The following is a 16,265-nucleotide window of genomic DNA, read 5'->3' as shown; positions in this document are numbered from 1 at the left end:
GAGCACCTAAAGCTTCAGAGAGCTTCTGTCCAACCATTTCAAAGCTCTCTGCTTGAGCAGTGATGGCACGATCGTCAGCGTAGATGAAACTCTCTATCTGTCCCTTCTGGCAGTGGTTGGTCATTTGTGTAAATGTTAAAACATTTGATGGAGCTCCTGTTCTTTCAAAACATCTGTGAAATGTCCAGGGTAAGAGACATAGATGGAATTTCTAGAGCGGGAGCTAACACCTCCCAACAAAGGATTTCCCCAGGCAGGAAGCAGCCAGGCTTTGAAGCTGCAAGGCCATTCAATGCTAATCAAGGTGGCCAATTGCAACATTAACACTTGCCTCCAACAGACAAGAGTTATTTCTCCCACTATTGACATTCTACAGATATATAAACCCCCACTTGCCCAGTTTCCAATATACCTCACAACCTCTGAGGATGCCTGCCACATATGTGGGCGAAACATCAGGAGAGAATGCTTCTGGAACATGGCCAAACAGCCCAGAAAACTCACAGCAACCCAGTGATTCCGGCCATGAAATCCTTTGACAAAATGTATTATTATTATTATTATTATTATTATTATTATTATTATTATTATTATTGACACAAAGACAGAATATAACACAGCAAATGAGAGATATATGATGGATTATTATTATTATTATTATTATTACAGTAGAGTTTCACTTATCCAACATTCGCTTATCCAATGTTCTGGATTATCCAACGCAGTCGGCCTTTTAGTAGTCAATGTTTTTGTAGTCAATCTTTTCAATGCATTGGTGCTAAATTTGTAAGTACAGTAGAGGCTCACTTATCCAACATAAACGGGCCGGCAGAATGTTGGATAAGCAAATATGTTGGATAACAAGGAGAGATTGAGAAGCCTATTAAACACCAAATTAAGTTATGATTTTACAAATTAAGCACCAAAACATAATGTTAAACAACAAATTTGACAGAAAAAGTAGTTCAATATGCAGTAATACTATGTAGTAATTATTGTATTTACAAATTTAGCACCAAAATATCACGATATATTTAAAACATTGACTACAAAAATGCGTTGGATAATCCAGAACGTTGGTTAAGCGAATGTTGGATAAGTGAGACTCTACTGTACAGTAATTACTACATAACATTGCTGTGTATTGAACTGCTTTTTCTATCAAATTTGTTGTAAAACATGAAGTTTTGGTGCTTAATTTGTAAAATTATAACCTACTTTGATGTGTAATAGGCTTTTCCTTAATCCCTCCTTATTATCCAACATATTCGCTTATCCAACGTTCTGCTGGCCCATTTATGTTGGATAAGTGAGACTCTACTGTATTATTATTTGGATGAGTCAAGGCGTACACGAAAGGCGTCAGCAGATGAATCTAATTACTCATGCATCTTAATACTTTATAATTCGTGTTTTAATAGAGTTAATATAGCTTTTAATTTTAGTATTGTTATTGTTTTATTTGAAGTGCTATTGTTTTATTGAACGTGTTTTTGGGGCAATGGAATTTGCCCACTGTTGTAAGCTGCCCTGAGTCCCTACGGGTGAGAAGGGCGGGGTAGAAATGATGTAATAAATAAATTAATTAATTAAATGTATTATTATTATCATCATCAAGACAGTCCTACAATCTGTCCACCCCCCCCCCACCCCCACCCCGTCCCAATTTTCTTGTGAGACAGATGACAGAGCTACTGGGAAGAATGTGCAGGTGTTCTTTCCAGTCGCATGGCTGGGTTTAACTGCACACGCCACCACGCCCTCCGCAGATCCTGTGATACCAGGCAGGATATAAATATCCTAATGTATGAATCGAGATACAAAATGGGGAGGAGCCCACAGCACACACACACACACACACACCTCTCAATTGCAAACAAGAAGGGAGGTGATAAAAGGGGTCGGGAGCTCCACCCCAGTCTACGTCAATTCCAAGCCTTGCTTACTTTGGCAGATCGGCAAGGGAGAGGCAGCAATTCTGGATTAATACTTTGCTACCTCTAATACGGCAATGGAAGGCTTGATTGTTAACTGGCACCAGGGTGATTTGGACCTACGGCTTCCCTGCGAATGAGAGATATTCAAATCACTCTGAAACCATTACCAGCTCAGACCCTGCAGATTCAGAGCTTTAGTCTCTCCATCTGAAATATTATTTCCTCTTTTTTCTGTTGTCTTCTACTCTATCAAGCACTGTTGTGCACATTCAAGTGAGCATTATCTTCTCAGGATATGTCCAAAGTACAACCGTCATTCTGCATTAATGCTTTGCTAGACTTGCAAGGGGGTCACGGTGGCGCAGCGAGTTAAACTGCTGAGCTGTGGAACTTGCTGACCGAAAGGTTGGCGGTTTGAATCCGCGGAGCAGGGTGAGCTCCCATCGTTAGCCCCAGCTCCTGCCAACCTAAGGTAAAGGTAAAGGTTTCCCCCTGATGTTAAGTCCAGTCATGTCTGACTCTGGGGGTTGGCGCTCATCTCCATTTCTAAGCCAAAGAGCCGGCGTTGCCCGTAGACACCTCCAAGGTCATGTGGCTGGCATGACTGCATGGAGCGCCGTTACCTTCCCACCGGAGTGGTACCTATTGATCTACTCACACTCTGGGGGTTGGTGCTCATCTCCATTTCTAAGCCAAAGAGCCAGCATTGTCCATAGACACCTCCAAGGTCATGTGGCCACTGGCATGACAGCATGAAGCGCCGTTACCTTCCCACCGGAGTGGTACCTATTGATCTACTCACACTCTGGGGGTTGGTGCTCATCTCCATTTCTAAGCCAAAGAGCCAGCATTGTCCATAGACACCTCCAAGGTCATGTGGCCACTGGCATGACAGCATGAAGCGCCGTTACCTTCCCGCTGGAGCAGTACCTATTGATCTACTCACATTGGCATGTTTTCAAACTGCTAGGTTAGCAGGAGGTGGGCTAACAACGGGCGCTCATTCCGCTCCTGGGATTTGAACCTGGGACCTTCCGGTCTGCAAGTTCAGCAGCTCAGCACTTTAATGCACTTTGCCACCGGGGCTCCTAGCAGTTCGAAAACATGCAAATGTGAGTAAATCAATAGGTACTGCCTCAGCGGGAAGATAAGGGTGCTCCATGCACTCATGCCGGCCACAAGACCTTGGAGGTGTCTATGGACAACACCGGCTCTTTGGCTTTACCGTAGACCTGCAAAAGAAGGTTGTTATTCTGGAATAAAACCTCACCAGCTCTGCAAGGGGGTGGTTATTCTGAACTGCTGAATTGTTATGTTGACAGCGTGTTGAAATAATGATTTGAGCGTTGGACTACACCTCTGGTTGTAGGGTTCAAATCCTGACTGGTTAAAACTGATTGGTTAAAAATTAAATATATTTAATGAATTTATATTAAAAATAAACTAGGTATATTTAATTAAATAAGCTAGCATTACCCAAAGGAGAATGAGTCCACCGAAGCCTGTTAAGAGTTAGTGGGCCAAAACTAGTGTCGTCCTGAGTAGAGTGAGTAGGCCTCAGTGTGAGAAGGCCTGGGTTGAGAAGCTTCGTTGTGTGAAGCTCCAGTGTGAAGGCTGCTGTATGTGGAGCTGCTGTGTGAAGCTCCTGTGTAAGTTTGGTGTGAGAGAAGGCTCTGTGAGAGCGAAGCATGAGAATGAAGCCCAGCGTGGAAGCAAAGAAGGAAGTATAAAGAAGTCTATTTGTATTACGGAAATCGTGTTTTTGTAAATAGTGCAACCATATTATTTTGCTATAAAGAAAAGCCTCCTAAGGAAGATATAACATTGGTATGTGTGTGTTTGTTCTTTTTACGGTATCACTTTTTGCTACTGGTGCTGGGCCACGCTGCTGTAAGAAGTTACTCTGCTGTGCATTTATGGGGCGGGTCTTTTGTTAATAAGCCCACTCACTCACAAGGGTTATGGGCCCAAAGAGATAACACTGGTCTGTGTGTTTTTGTTCTTTTTACAGCATCATTTTTGGTGCTGGGCCATGCTGCTGCTAATAAGTTACTCTGCTATACATTTATGGGGCGGGTCTTTTGTTAATAAGCCCACTCGCCCAACATGGGTTATGGGCCCAGTATAACCCAGACAAGTAGAGACCATATTGAGGCTGAAGAATTATGGCAATGGCATTTCAAGCAAGTGGACTGCCTTTTGAAAAGTTGAATGCCAGCAATGATGCCACATGGTGATTTAAAATGTTTTTTTTTTTTTTTGTTAAGAGACAATTTGTGGGAAGTAGTGGAGAATCCCCCAGATAAAGGAGGAGAAGAAGATGATGATGACAAATTGAGGGCAGATCAGCGGGCAAAGGCTTCTATCCTATTGGCATTAGAAGACAGTCAACTGCCATTTGTAAGGAATGCCCAAACAGCCACTGATAAATTCACCCTAGGGTAGGCATGGGCCAACTTTGGCCCTCCAGGAGTTTTGGACTGCAACTCCCACCATTCCTAACAGCCTCAGGCCCCTTCCTTTTGCCCCTCAGCCGCTTAAGCGGCTGAGGGGCAAAAGGAAAGGGCCTGAGGCTGTTAGGAATGCTGGGAGCTGCAGTCCAAAACACATGGAATGTCCAAGTTTGGCCATGCTTGCCTTAGAGTCACCATAAGTCAGAAACAACTTGAAGGCACACCATAACAAGACCGGCAACAGGGATGGTTAAGTTACTCCGGATTAATATTTTGCTAGATCCACAAAGAAGAGCTGCTTGCTTCTTACCGGCTGGTTGTTAAGCTAGAGCAAACACTGATATCAAAACGACAGCAAATATAAATATAGCAAGAGACGTCTCGGTTTGTTTCATCTTGGGTGGGGAAGTGTTTATTTTGGGGAGGGGGGTGGAAACTAGACAACTACATCTGCACCAAATGCAAACAGATGACTCTGATGGAGCAGAGGATCCAACAGCTCGAGCACCGTATTAAGACCCTTAAGGACATTCAGGCACTCGAGCTCTTCTTGGACACTGCACAACACGCTGCTGTAGATCAGCAGCCTGCATCACACCAACACCACCAAGACCATGATCAGGAACCTTATGGGGAGATCAACTCAACGGTAGACAACCCTCAGGCTTGGAAGGAGGTCACCCATAGAAGGAGACGCAGGACCAGGCAGCCTCCGCAGAACTCCTCTGCTCAGCAGCATTTACACAACAGATTTGAAATTCTTACATCATTAACATACAATCAGGAAACACATCTTGTGGAGGACCACAGTTTCTTAGATACCACTCAGTGGACCACCCTGGATCAATGCGCAGGGGATAGCCCTGACGGGGACAGTGCATCACCACAGTCACACTTATGTAATCATGCAAATGCTCCATCCCCAATCATAGACCAGGAGCAACAGGAACATCCTTGGGAGAGTAATGGGCTCACGGATGTATCTCAATGGATTGTCATTGATGAATGCACTGGGGATGTTGAGGAGGAGGACAACACTTTACACCTACATGATTCACTTCAACATGATTCACTTCAACAGTTACACTCTTCAGGGGACATACACACTGTCTTGCACAAAAGGGACCCTGTCAATCCTCAAAGGAAACAGGTCTTGGTAGTAGGTGACTCCCTCCTTAGAGGAACGGAAGCCATCATTTCCAGACCGGATGGGATGGCTCGAGAAACATGCTGCCTCCCGGGGGCAAAAATACACCATATCACTCAGAGGCTCAGCAGGCTCCTAAAGCCCCATCACCCTCCCCACCTTATGTTGATTCATGTAGGTACCAATGACACCGCTAGGCATACTTTTCAAAAGATCACAAATGATTTTCGAGCTCTGGGAACAAAGCTAGAACTGTATAATGTACATGTGATCTTTTCATCCCTCCTCCCCGTTGTAGGACACGGCTCTACAAGGGCCGGAAAAATAGTACAGGTCAATAACTGGCTCAGAAAATGGTGTCAAGAGGAGCATTTTGGCTTCCTTGACCATGGTCTACTCTTCCAAGAGGATGGACTACTGGCAAGCGATGGGGTGCATCTCACACAAGTAGGAAAACATCTTTTTGCACACAGACTCACAAACCTCATCAGGCGCACTTTAAACTAGATCCACTGGGGGAGGGGAACAACAGCCTGGCGAACACTATATTACCCACGACCACAGGGAACCGCCGAAAGGCTAAACGGAGGGCTGCACAAACACAGCAAGGACCAAGTACAGAGAGCACAATAATCCCAAATAAACAGTTCGAGGGGAGGTCACAGGGGCTTACATGTCTTTACACTAATGCTCAGAGCATGGGAAATAAGCAAGACGAACTCCAACTCCTAGCACAGCACCACACATACGATGTCATAGGCATCACTGAAACCTGGTGGGATGACTCCCATCACTGGAATTTAACCATTGAGGGCTATAACCTTTTTCACAGAAATAGAACAAAGGGGAGAGGAGGGGGAGTAGCTTTATATGTCAAAAACAGTTACGTTGCAGAAGAAATGCAAGACTGTAATCCGGGAAACCAGCTTGAAAGCATCTGGATAAGAATCAAGGGAACCAGGACTCAAAAAGATCTTGTCGTGGGTGTCTACTACAGACCTCCGAGTCAGGATGAAGGACTTGATGAAGCCTTCTGTCAACAGCTGACCAAACAGGCACAAAGAAGAGATATAGTAGTCATGGGCGATTTCAATTATCCCGATATCTGCTGGAAAACAAACTCAGCCAAGAGTACAAAGTCCAACAAATTCCTCACTTGCCTTGCAGATAATTTTATGGTCCAGAAGGTAGAAGAGGCAACAAGGGGATCAGCAACTCTTGATCTAATCTTAACAAATGTGGAAGAACTGATCAATACAGTTGAAGTGGTTGGATCCTTAGGGGCAAGTGACCATGTGCTCCTGCAGTTTGCAATACAAAGGAATGCTGAAACTAAGACAAGTCAAACACACATTCTGGACTTTAAGAGAGCTGACTTCCAAAAAATGAAGGAATTACTGAGCGGCATTCCATGGACGCCGATATTAAAAAACAAGGGAGTTAAGGATGGATGGGAGTTTTTCAAAAGTGAAATACTCAAGGCGCAAATGCAAACAGTGCCAACAAAGAAGAAAAATAAGACAAGTGCAAAGAAGCCAGAATGGATGTCCAAAGAACTTCTAACTGAGCTAAAGCTCAAAAGTGACATGCACAAGAAGTGGAAAAGGGGAGAAATCACCAAAGAAGAATTCAAACGTATAGCCAACACCTGTAGGGAAAAGGTTCGCAAGGCTAAAGCGCAAAATGAGCTCAGGCTTGCCAGGGACATAAAAAACAACAAAAAGGCTTTTTTGCTTACGTTGGTAGAAAAAGGAAGAAAAAGGAGGCGATAGGGCCATTGCAAGGAGAAGATGGGGTGATGGCGACAGGGGACAGGGAAAAGGCAGAACTACTTAATGCCTTCTTTGCCTCGGTCTTCTCAGAAAAAGAAAGCCATCTTCAACCTCAGCAACACGGAATGGACGAAGGATTGGGGGAAATCCAACCCCAAATAGGGAAACAAGTTGTCCAGGAACACTTGGGCTCTCTAAACGAATTCAAGTCCCCAGGGCCAGATCAGCTACACCCAAGAGTACTGAAGGAACTAGCAGAAGTTATTTCAGAACCACTGGCAATTATCTTCGAGAGTTCTTGGAGAACGGGAGAAGTCCCAGCAGATTGGAGGAGGGCAAATGTGGTCCCTATCTTCAAGAAGGGAAAAAAGAACGACCCAAACAATTACCGTCCGGTCAGCCTCACATCAATACCAGGCAAAATTCTGGAAAAGATCATTAAGGAAGTGGTCTGCGAACACTTAGAAACAAATGCGGTCATTGCTAATAGTCAACACGGATTTACCAAAAACAAGTCATGCCAGACTAATCTGATCTCTTTTTTCGATAGAGTTACGAGTTGGGTCGATACAGGGAATGCTGTGGATGTAGCGTACCTGGATTTCAGTAAGGCCTTTGACAAAGTCCCCCACGACCTTATGGCAAACAAACTAGTAAAATGTGGGCTAGACAAAACTACGGTTAGGTGGATCTGTAATTGGCTAAGCGAACGAACCCAAAGGGTGCTCACCAATGCGTCGTCTTCATCATGGAAAGAAGTGACAAGTGGAGTGCCGCAGGGCTCCGTCCTGGGCCTGGTTCTGTTCAACATCTTTATTAACGACTTAGACGAAGGGTTAGAAGGCACGATCATCAAGTTTGCAGACGACACAAAACTGGGAGGGATAGCTAACACTCCAGAAGACAGGAGCAGAATTCAAAACGATCTTGACAGACTAGAGAGATGGGCCAAAACTAACAAAATGAAGTTCAACAGGGACAAATGCAAGATACTTCACTTCGGCAGAAAAAATGGAAATCAAAGATACAGAATGGGGGACGCCTGGCTTGACAGCAGTGTGTGCGAAAAAGACCTTGGAGTCCTCGTGGACAACAAGTTAAACATGAGCCAACAATGTGATGCGGCTGCTAAAAAAGCCAATGGGATTCTGGCCTGCATCAATAGGGGAATAGCGTCTAGATCCAGGGAAGTTATGCTCCCCCTCTATTCTGCCTTGGTCAGACCACACCTGGAATACTGTGTCCAATTTTGGGCACCACAGTTGAAGGGAGATGTTGACAAGCTGGAAAGCGTCCAGAGGAGGGCGACTAAAATGATTAAGGGTCTGGAGAACAAGCCCTATGAGGAGCGGCTTAAAGAGCTGGGCATGTTTAGCCTGCAGAAGAGAAGGCTGAGAGGAGACATGATAGCCATGTACAAATATGTGAAGGGAAGTCATAGGGAAGAGGGAGCAAGCTTGTTTTCTGCTGCCCTGCAGACTAGGACACGGAACAATGGCTTCAAAATACAGGAAAGGAGATTCCACCTGAACATCAGGAAGAACTTCCTCACTGTGAGAGCTGTTCGACAGTGGAACTCTCTCCCCGGGGCTGTGGTGGAGGCTCCTTCCTTGGAGGCTTTTAAGCAGAGGCTGGATGGCCATCTGTCGGGGGTGCTTTGAATGCGATTTCCTGCTTCTTAGCAGGGGGTTGGACTAGATGGCCCATGTGGTCTCTTCCAACTCTACTATTCTAAGATTCTAAGATTCTAAGAAATCTGGTGCAACGGAATAGCTTGTGAATAGAGCTTGGTTTGTGCAATGAGTGCGCATGGAGGTGCATTTGGAGTGGCGCAAACGGCGCAAACATGCCCCGGCCTTGGTGATAAATGCAAGGCTGGTGTCCCGACGCTGGGCGAGTTCCAAATGGGTCATTCGGTGGGGGCTCTTTGCAGAGAGAAAGCCAAGCCCACCCTCCCTCCATGTAGGAGAACATGCTTAGCATGTGAGGAGCCACAGACAGCATCACCTTATTGCATGTTCTGGGCTTTCCCATGGCTCCCTGCCCTCCCCCCTCCGGCCATACGGAGGAGTAGCGTGTACAGGCGTGTTCCATGTGTGCGGGAGCGTGTCCGGGCGTGCCCTGTGGATGTGTGTGCGTGCACGTGCGTCTCCTAGCAGCTGTTTCTAAGCTCTCCCCCCCCAACCCCCCCGCCCATCCCCATTGCCCGAGCAACAAGGCCGCGGCTGGGATGCCATTGGTTGTCGCAGCGGTGATGTCAGCATCCCCGAAAAGTTAATAGGGCGGCTGGGGAAGAGGGCAAACATTCCTGCCACTGTTCCCATAGCAACAAGGCAAGCACCCCAGCTGGGGTGACTTACCCCCCTTACCCCCCCCCTTCACCACCACACACACATCCTTCATCTCATGCGCTTGTGCGCCCAAGCCTATGCGCATGCGTGGCTTCCACCCATCCCCCTGCAAGCTGCCTTTGGCTTCCATGATAACAGAGTGGGAGAGAGAGCACCGGAGGGGGAAAAGCAGAGAGATAAAGGCCGGGAGAAGGGGAGGATCTCGCTACTACGATCCCCTCCTCCTCCTCCTTTTGCGGAGAGAATAGTTGCCCTGCAAAACCCCACAAGTCAAGCACAGAGTTATGAGCAGAAAACTTGCATCGAAGAGGAGGAAGGAATGCATTATGCACAGACCCAGAGGTCACTGTGCGCAAGTGGAAGTAAACACCGAGGGGCTAGAATCAGGCGTGGGCCAACTTGGGCCCCCCAGGTGTTTTGGACTTCAACTCCCACCATTCCTAACAGCCGGTAGGCTGTTAGGAATGGTGGGAGTTGAAGTCCAAAACACCTGGGGGGCCCAAGTTGGCCCATGCCTGATTCAAATGCATACACAAACTAGGGTTGGAATACCTACCGTCCAATGCCATGATTCTTGTTGGGTGAGTGGGCTTATTAACAAAAGACCCTCCCCATAAATGCACAGGAACAAAAACACACAGATGAATGTTATCTCTTCCTTAGGAGGCCTTTTGTCACAAAATAATATAACGCAAATAAAGTTGTTTCTATTTCCTTCTTTGCTTCCATGCTGGGCTTTTTTCTCATGCAGATAAACAGCTTCGCTCTCACAGAGCCTCCTCTCACACAGAACTTACACAGGAGCTTCACACAGTAGCTTTACACACAGCAACCTTCACACTGGAGCTTCACACACGAAGCTGTGCTTACCATCCTACTTCCCCTTAAACCCATTACCTTCCCCATCCCGCATCCCCTTAATCCCATTACCTTTGTACCCCTTGTCCCCCCTCCCCTCGTTCCTTCCCTCCTCCCCACTTATGAGGCACTCTGCCCCATACCCTGCCGCAAGGGCCATTGTGGAGAGTGGAGCCAACATACAAAGCTTTACGCACCAGGCCTTCTCACACAGGAGGCCTTTCTCACACTGAGGCTTCCTCACACTAGGCCTTCTTCATACGGAGGTATTCTCTTTCTCATGCAGATAAACAGATTCTAGCTTTGCTTCACACATGAAACTTTACACACCAGGCCTTCTCACACAGGAGATCTTTCTCACACTGAGGCTTCCTCACACTAGGCCTTTTTCATACAAGGCATTCTCTTTCTCATGCAGATAAACAGCTTCTAGCTTTGCACTCACAGAGCCTCCTTTCACAACAAACTTACACAGGAGCTGCACACAGTAGCTTTACACACAGCAGCCTTCACACTCGAAACTTTACACACCAGGCCTTCTCACACAGGCCTTTCTCACACTGAGGCTTCCTCACACTAGGCCTTCTTCATACGGAGGTATTCTCTTTCTCATGCAGATAAACAGATTCTAGCTTTGCTTCACACATGAAACTTTACACACCAGGCCTTCTCACACAGGAGATCTTTCTCACACTGAGGCTTCCTCACACTAGGCCTTTTTCATACAAGGCATTCTCTTTCTCATGCAGATAAACAGCTTCTAGCTTTGCACTCACAGAGCCTCCTTTCACAACAAACTTACACAGGAGCTGCACACAGTAGCTTTACACACAGCAGCCTTCACACTCGAAACTTTACACACCAGGCCTTCTCACACAGGCCTTTCGCACACTGAGGCTTCCTCACACTAGGCCTTCTTCATACGGAGGCATTCTCTTTCTCATGCACATAAACAGCTTCTAGCTTCGCTCTCACAGAGCCTCCTCTCACAATGAACTTACACAGGAGCTTCACACAGTAGCTTTACACACAGCAGCCCTTACACTGGAGCTTCACACACGAAGCTTTACACACCAGGCCTTCTCACACAGGAGGCCTTTCTCACACTGAGGCTTCCTCACACTAGGCCTTCTTCATACGGAGGCATTCTCTTTCTCATGCAGATAAACAGCTTCTAGCTTCACTCTCACAGAGCCTCCTCTCACAATGAACTTACACAGGTGCTTCACACAGTAGCTTTACACACAGCAGCCTTCACACTCGAAACTTTACACACCAGGCCTTCTCACACAGGAGGCCTTTCTCACACTGAGGCTTCCTCACACTAGGCCTTCTTCATACGGAGGCATTCTCTTTCTCATGCAGATAAACAGCTTCTAGCTTCGCTCTCACAGAGCCTCCTCTCACAACGAACTTACACAGGAGCTTCACACAATAGCTTTACACACAGCAACCCTCACACTGGAGCTTCACACACAAGGCTTTACAACAGGCCTTCTCACACAGGAGGCCTTTCTCACATCAAGGCTTCCTGACACTAGGCCTTCTTCATACGAGGCATTCTCTTTCTCATGCAGATAAACAGCTTCTAGCTTTGCACTCACAGAGCCTCCTCTCACAACAAACTTACACAGGAGCTGCACACAGTAGCTTTACACACAGCAGCCTTCACACTCGAAACTTTACACACCAGGCCTTCTCACATAGGAGGCCTTTCTCACACTGAGGCTTCCTCACACTAGGCCTTCTTCATACGGAGGCATTCTCTTTCTCATGCAGATAAACAGCTTCTAGCTTCGCTCTCACAGAGCCTCCTCTCACAACAAACTTACACAGGAACTTCACACAGTAGCTTTACACACAGTAGCCCTCACACTGGAGCTTCACACACGAAACTTTACACACCAGGCCTTCTCACACAGGAGGCTTCCTCACACTAGGTCTTCTTCATACGGAGGCATTCTCTTTCTCATGCAGATAAACAGCTTCTAGCTTTGCTCTCACAGAGCCTCCTCTCACAACGAACTTACACAGGAGCTTCACACAGTAGCTTTACATACAGCAGCCTTCACACTGGAGCTTCACGCACGAAGCCTTACACACCAGGCCTTTTCACATAGGAGGCCCTTCTCACACTGAGGCTTCCTCACACTAGGCCTTCTTCATACTGAGGCATTCTCACACTCTACAGGACTACACTAGCTTTGGCCCACTAACTCTTAACAGGCATCAGCCTACTCACTGTCCTCAGGGCAATGCTAGTTTATTTAACCCTTTCAGTGCTTGACTCACATTTTTGTAATTAAAAAATACTTAGTTAATTTTTGATATTTCTGACGTAGACGACAATTGGCCTACCTTCCAATGCTATGATTCTACCAGGAGCCGTCCATCCACCTTGAAGCATCTCCAGCTTCTGGATCAGTCAAATCACGGTCTTTGCAGAAAACTTGCAAAGAAAATGGCAGATACATATATTCAGGATTATTATACTTTAATGAGCAGCAAAAGTATGAAAACATTATTCCCAATAACATCAACTAATGCATGTTGGAAGGAAACACATTTAAGCTACTGACCTGCAAAAACGGAAGCCTAAAATCTCTTCTCCCACATTTTCACACTGCAGTAAGAACATGTAAACTAAGGCCTTTTTGACACTGCCATATAATCCAGATGATGATGATGATGATTACTATTATTATTATTATTTGTGTCAGAAGCAACTTGAGAAACTGCAAGTCGCTTCTGGTGTGAGAGAATTGGCTGTCTGAAAGGATGATGCCCAGGGGACGCCCAGATGTTTTACTATCATGTGGGAGGTTTCTCTCATCTCCCCCATGGGAAGCTAGGGCTGTAAAACTACTGTGTGAAGCTGCTGTGTAAATTCATTGTGTGAGAAGGCTCTGTGAGAGCAAAGCTGTTTATCTGCATGAGAAAGAAGCCCAGACAGGAGCTCACCCTGCTCCCCAGATTCAAACCCCAAACCTTTTGGTCAGCAATCCTGCTGGCACAAAAGTTTAACCCATTCTGCCACCAAGGCATGGATTATCCCCATTGTCTGCTTTGAACTGGATTATATAAGTCTACGCTGCCATATAATCCAGTTCAAAGCAGATAATCTGAATTTTATATGTGCTGAAGAGGCTTGATTGAGATCAGGCTCTTTTCAGCTACAGAGGGAGAGGCCAGGTATGTGATGGGTGAAATGTCTGCCATAGTTTGTGAGAAATGATTTGGCATGGCAAAGAAATTTCACAGGCACCTACTTACACTTCACAAGCTTTTCACGGCATCATCCAGCACGGACACATTCAATGCAAAACCACGGAACTCATTGCCGAAGGATTCTGTGGCAGTTTGGCTGAAACTGCTCGATAGTTTACTTTTCAAACTTTTGTTTACTTCTTGCAATCAGAAACATTTATTTGTAGATGTTTCTACATCACAGAGATGAACTGACACAGAGGAAAAGCTTGGTCTGATGCAGGCATGGGCCAACTTGGGCCTTCCATCCATGCATTTTGGACTGCAACTCCCACCATTCCTAAAAGGAAGGGGCCTGAGGCTGTTAGGAATGGTGGGAGTTGCAGTCCAAAACACATGCAGGGCTCAAAGTTTTCCAGGTGGACTCAAAGGTCTTCCCCTCATGTTAATTATTAACCCGTTTCCCTAGGGAACCTTCAAGTGAAGCAACCCATAGTTCCTTAAAAGGTGAACAGATTTACACTCCAGCATCAGCAAACAAAAGTTATATTTCTGGAGCAATGACTAGCTCTGAAATTCTATCTGGAGCAGCATTTCTAACTTCTATCCGGAGCAGCATTTCTCAACCTGGGGGTTGGAAACATCTTTTCGAAACAGATGGCGAATCCTCCCACCAAAACCCCAATTTGCCCAATTCTATCTTTGGTGGGGTTCAAGGGGCTCTTTGATTATAGGTGAACTATAAATCCCAGCAACTACAACGACCAAATGTCAAGGTTTTATTTTCCTCAGATTCCACTACTGTTCAAATTTGGGCATATTGAGTATCCGTGCCAAGTTTGGTCCAGATCCATCATGGATTGAGTCCACAGTGCTCTCTAGATGTAGGTGAACTACAACTCCAAAACACAAGCTCAATGCCCACCAAACCCTATGTAGGTGAACTGCAACTCCAAAACACAAGCTCAATGCCCACCAAACCCTATGTAGGTGAACTACAACTCCAAAACACAAGCTCAATGCCCACCAAACCCTATGTAGGTGAACTACAACTCCAAAACACAAGCTCAATGCCCACCAAACCCTATGTAGGTGAACTGCAACTCCAAAACACAAGCTCAATGCCCACCAAACCCTATGTAGGTGAACTGCAACTCCAAAACACAAGCTCAATGCCCACCAAACCCTATGTAGGTGAACTACAACTCCAAAACACAAGCTCAATGCCCACCAAACCCTATGTAGGTGAACTACAACTCCAAAACACAAGCTCAATGCCCACCAAACCCTACGTAGGTGAACTGCAACTCCAAAACACAAGCTCAGTGCCCACCAAACCCTATGTAGGTGATCTACAACTCCAAAACACAAGGTCAATGCCCACCAAACCCTATGTAGGTGAACTACAACTCCAAAACACAAGCTCAATGCCCACCAAACCCTACGTAGGTGAACTGCAACTCCAAAACACAAGCTCAATACCCACCAAACCCTATGTAGGTGAACTACAACTCCAAAACACAAGCTCAATGCCCACCAAACCCTATGTAGGTGAACTACAACTCCAAAACACAAGCTCAATGCCCACCAAACCCTATGTAGGTGAACTACAACTCCAAAACACAAGCTCAACGCCCACCAAACCCTACGCAGGTGAACTACAACTCCAAAACACAAGCTCAATGCCCACCAAACCCTACGCAGGTGAACTGCAACTCCAAAACACAAGCTCAACGCCCACCAAACCCTACGTAGGTGAACTACAACTCCAAAACACAAGCTCAATGCCCACCAAACCCTACGCAGGTGAACTACAACTCCAAAACACAAGCTCAATGCCCACCAAACCCTATGTAGGTGAACTGCAACTCCAAAACACAAGCTCAACGCCCACCAAACCCTACGTAGGTGAACTGCAACTCCAAAACACAAGCTCAACGCCCACCAAACCCTACGCAGGTGAACTACAACTCCAAAACACAAGCTCAATGCCCACCAAACCCTATGTAGGTGAACTGCAACTCCAAAACACAAGCTCAACGCCCACCAAACCCTACGTAGGTGAACTGCAACTCCAAAACACAAGCTCAATGCCCACCAAACCCTATGTAAGTGAACTGCAACTCCAAAACACAAGCTCAATGCCCACCAAACCCTATGTAAGTGAACTGCAACTCCAAAACACAAGCTCAATGCCCACCAAACCCTATGTAGGTGAACTGCAACTCCAAAACACAAGCTCACTGCCCACCAAACCCTATGTAAGTGAACTGCAACTCCAAAACACAAGCTCAATGCCCACCAAACCCTACGTAGGTGAACTACAACTCCAAAACACAAGCTCAATGCCCACCAAACCCTATGTAGGTGAACTGCAACTCCAAAACACAAGCTCAATGCCTACCAAACCCTATGTAAGTGAACTGCAACTCCAAAACACAAGCTCAATGCCCACCAAACCCTACGTAGGTGAACTGCAACTCCAAAACACAAGCTCAATACCCACCAAACCCTATGTAGGTGAACTACAACTCCAAAAC

The 16,265-nt window shown here is 46.1% G+C and overlaps 1 protein-coding gene across 1 annotated transcript in view; it reads right to left on the bottom strand.

Annotated features, from left to right (window-relative positions):
- The window catches only part of kdm6b (lysine demethylase 6B), a 155,786-nt gene that overhangs the window by 113,179 nt on the left and 26,342 nt on the right, over positions 1 to 16,265 (bottom strand). Inside the window, exon 2 of the mRNA XM_062983866.1 lies at positions 12,877 to 12,967. The gene's annotated coding sequence lies outside the window, so the exon portion shown is untranslated. The remainder of the gene's footprint in view (positions 1 to 12,876; positions 12,968 to 16,265) is intronic.

The sequence above is a fragment of the Anolis carolinensis genome, chromosome 6 (assembly GCF_035594765.1).
Source record: "Anolis carolinensis isolate JA03-04 chromosome 6, rAnoCar3.1.pri, whole genome shotgun sequence".
NCBI lineage: Eukaryota > Metazoa > Chordata > Lepidosauria > Squamata > Dactyloidae > Anolis > Anolis carolinensis.
Note: the sequence above shows the minus strand (reverse complement) of the source record. Positions and strands in the feature narration are given on the sequence as shown.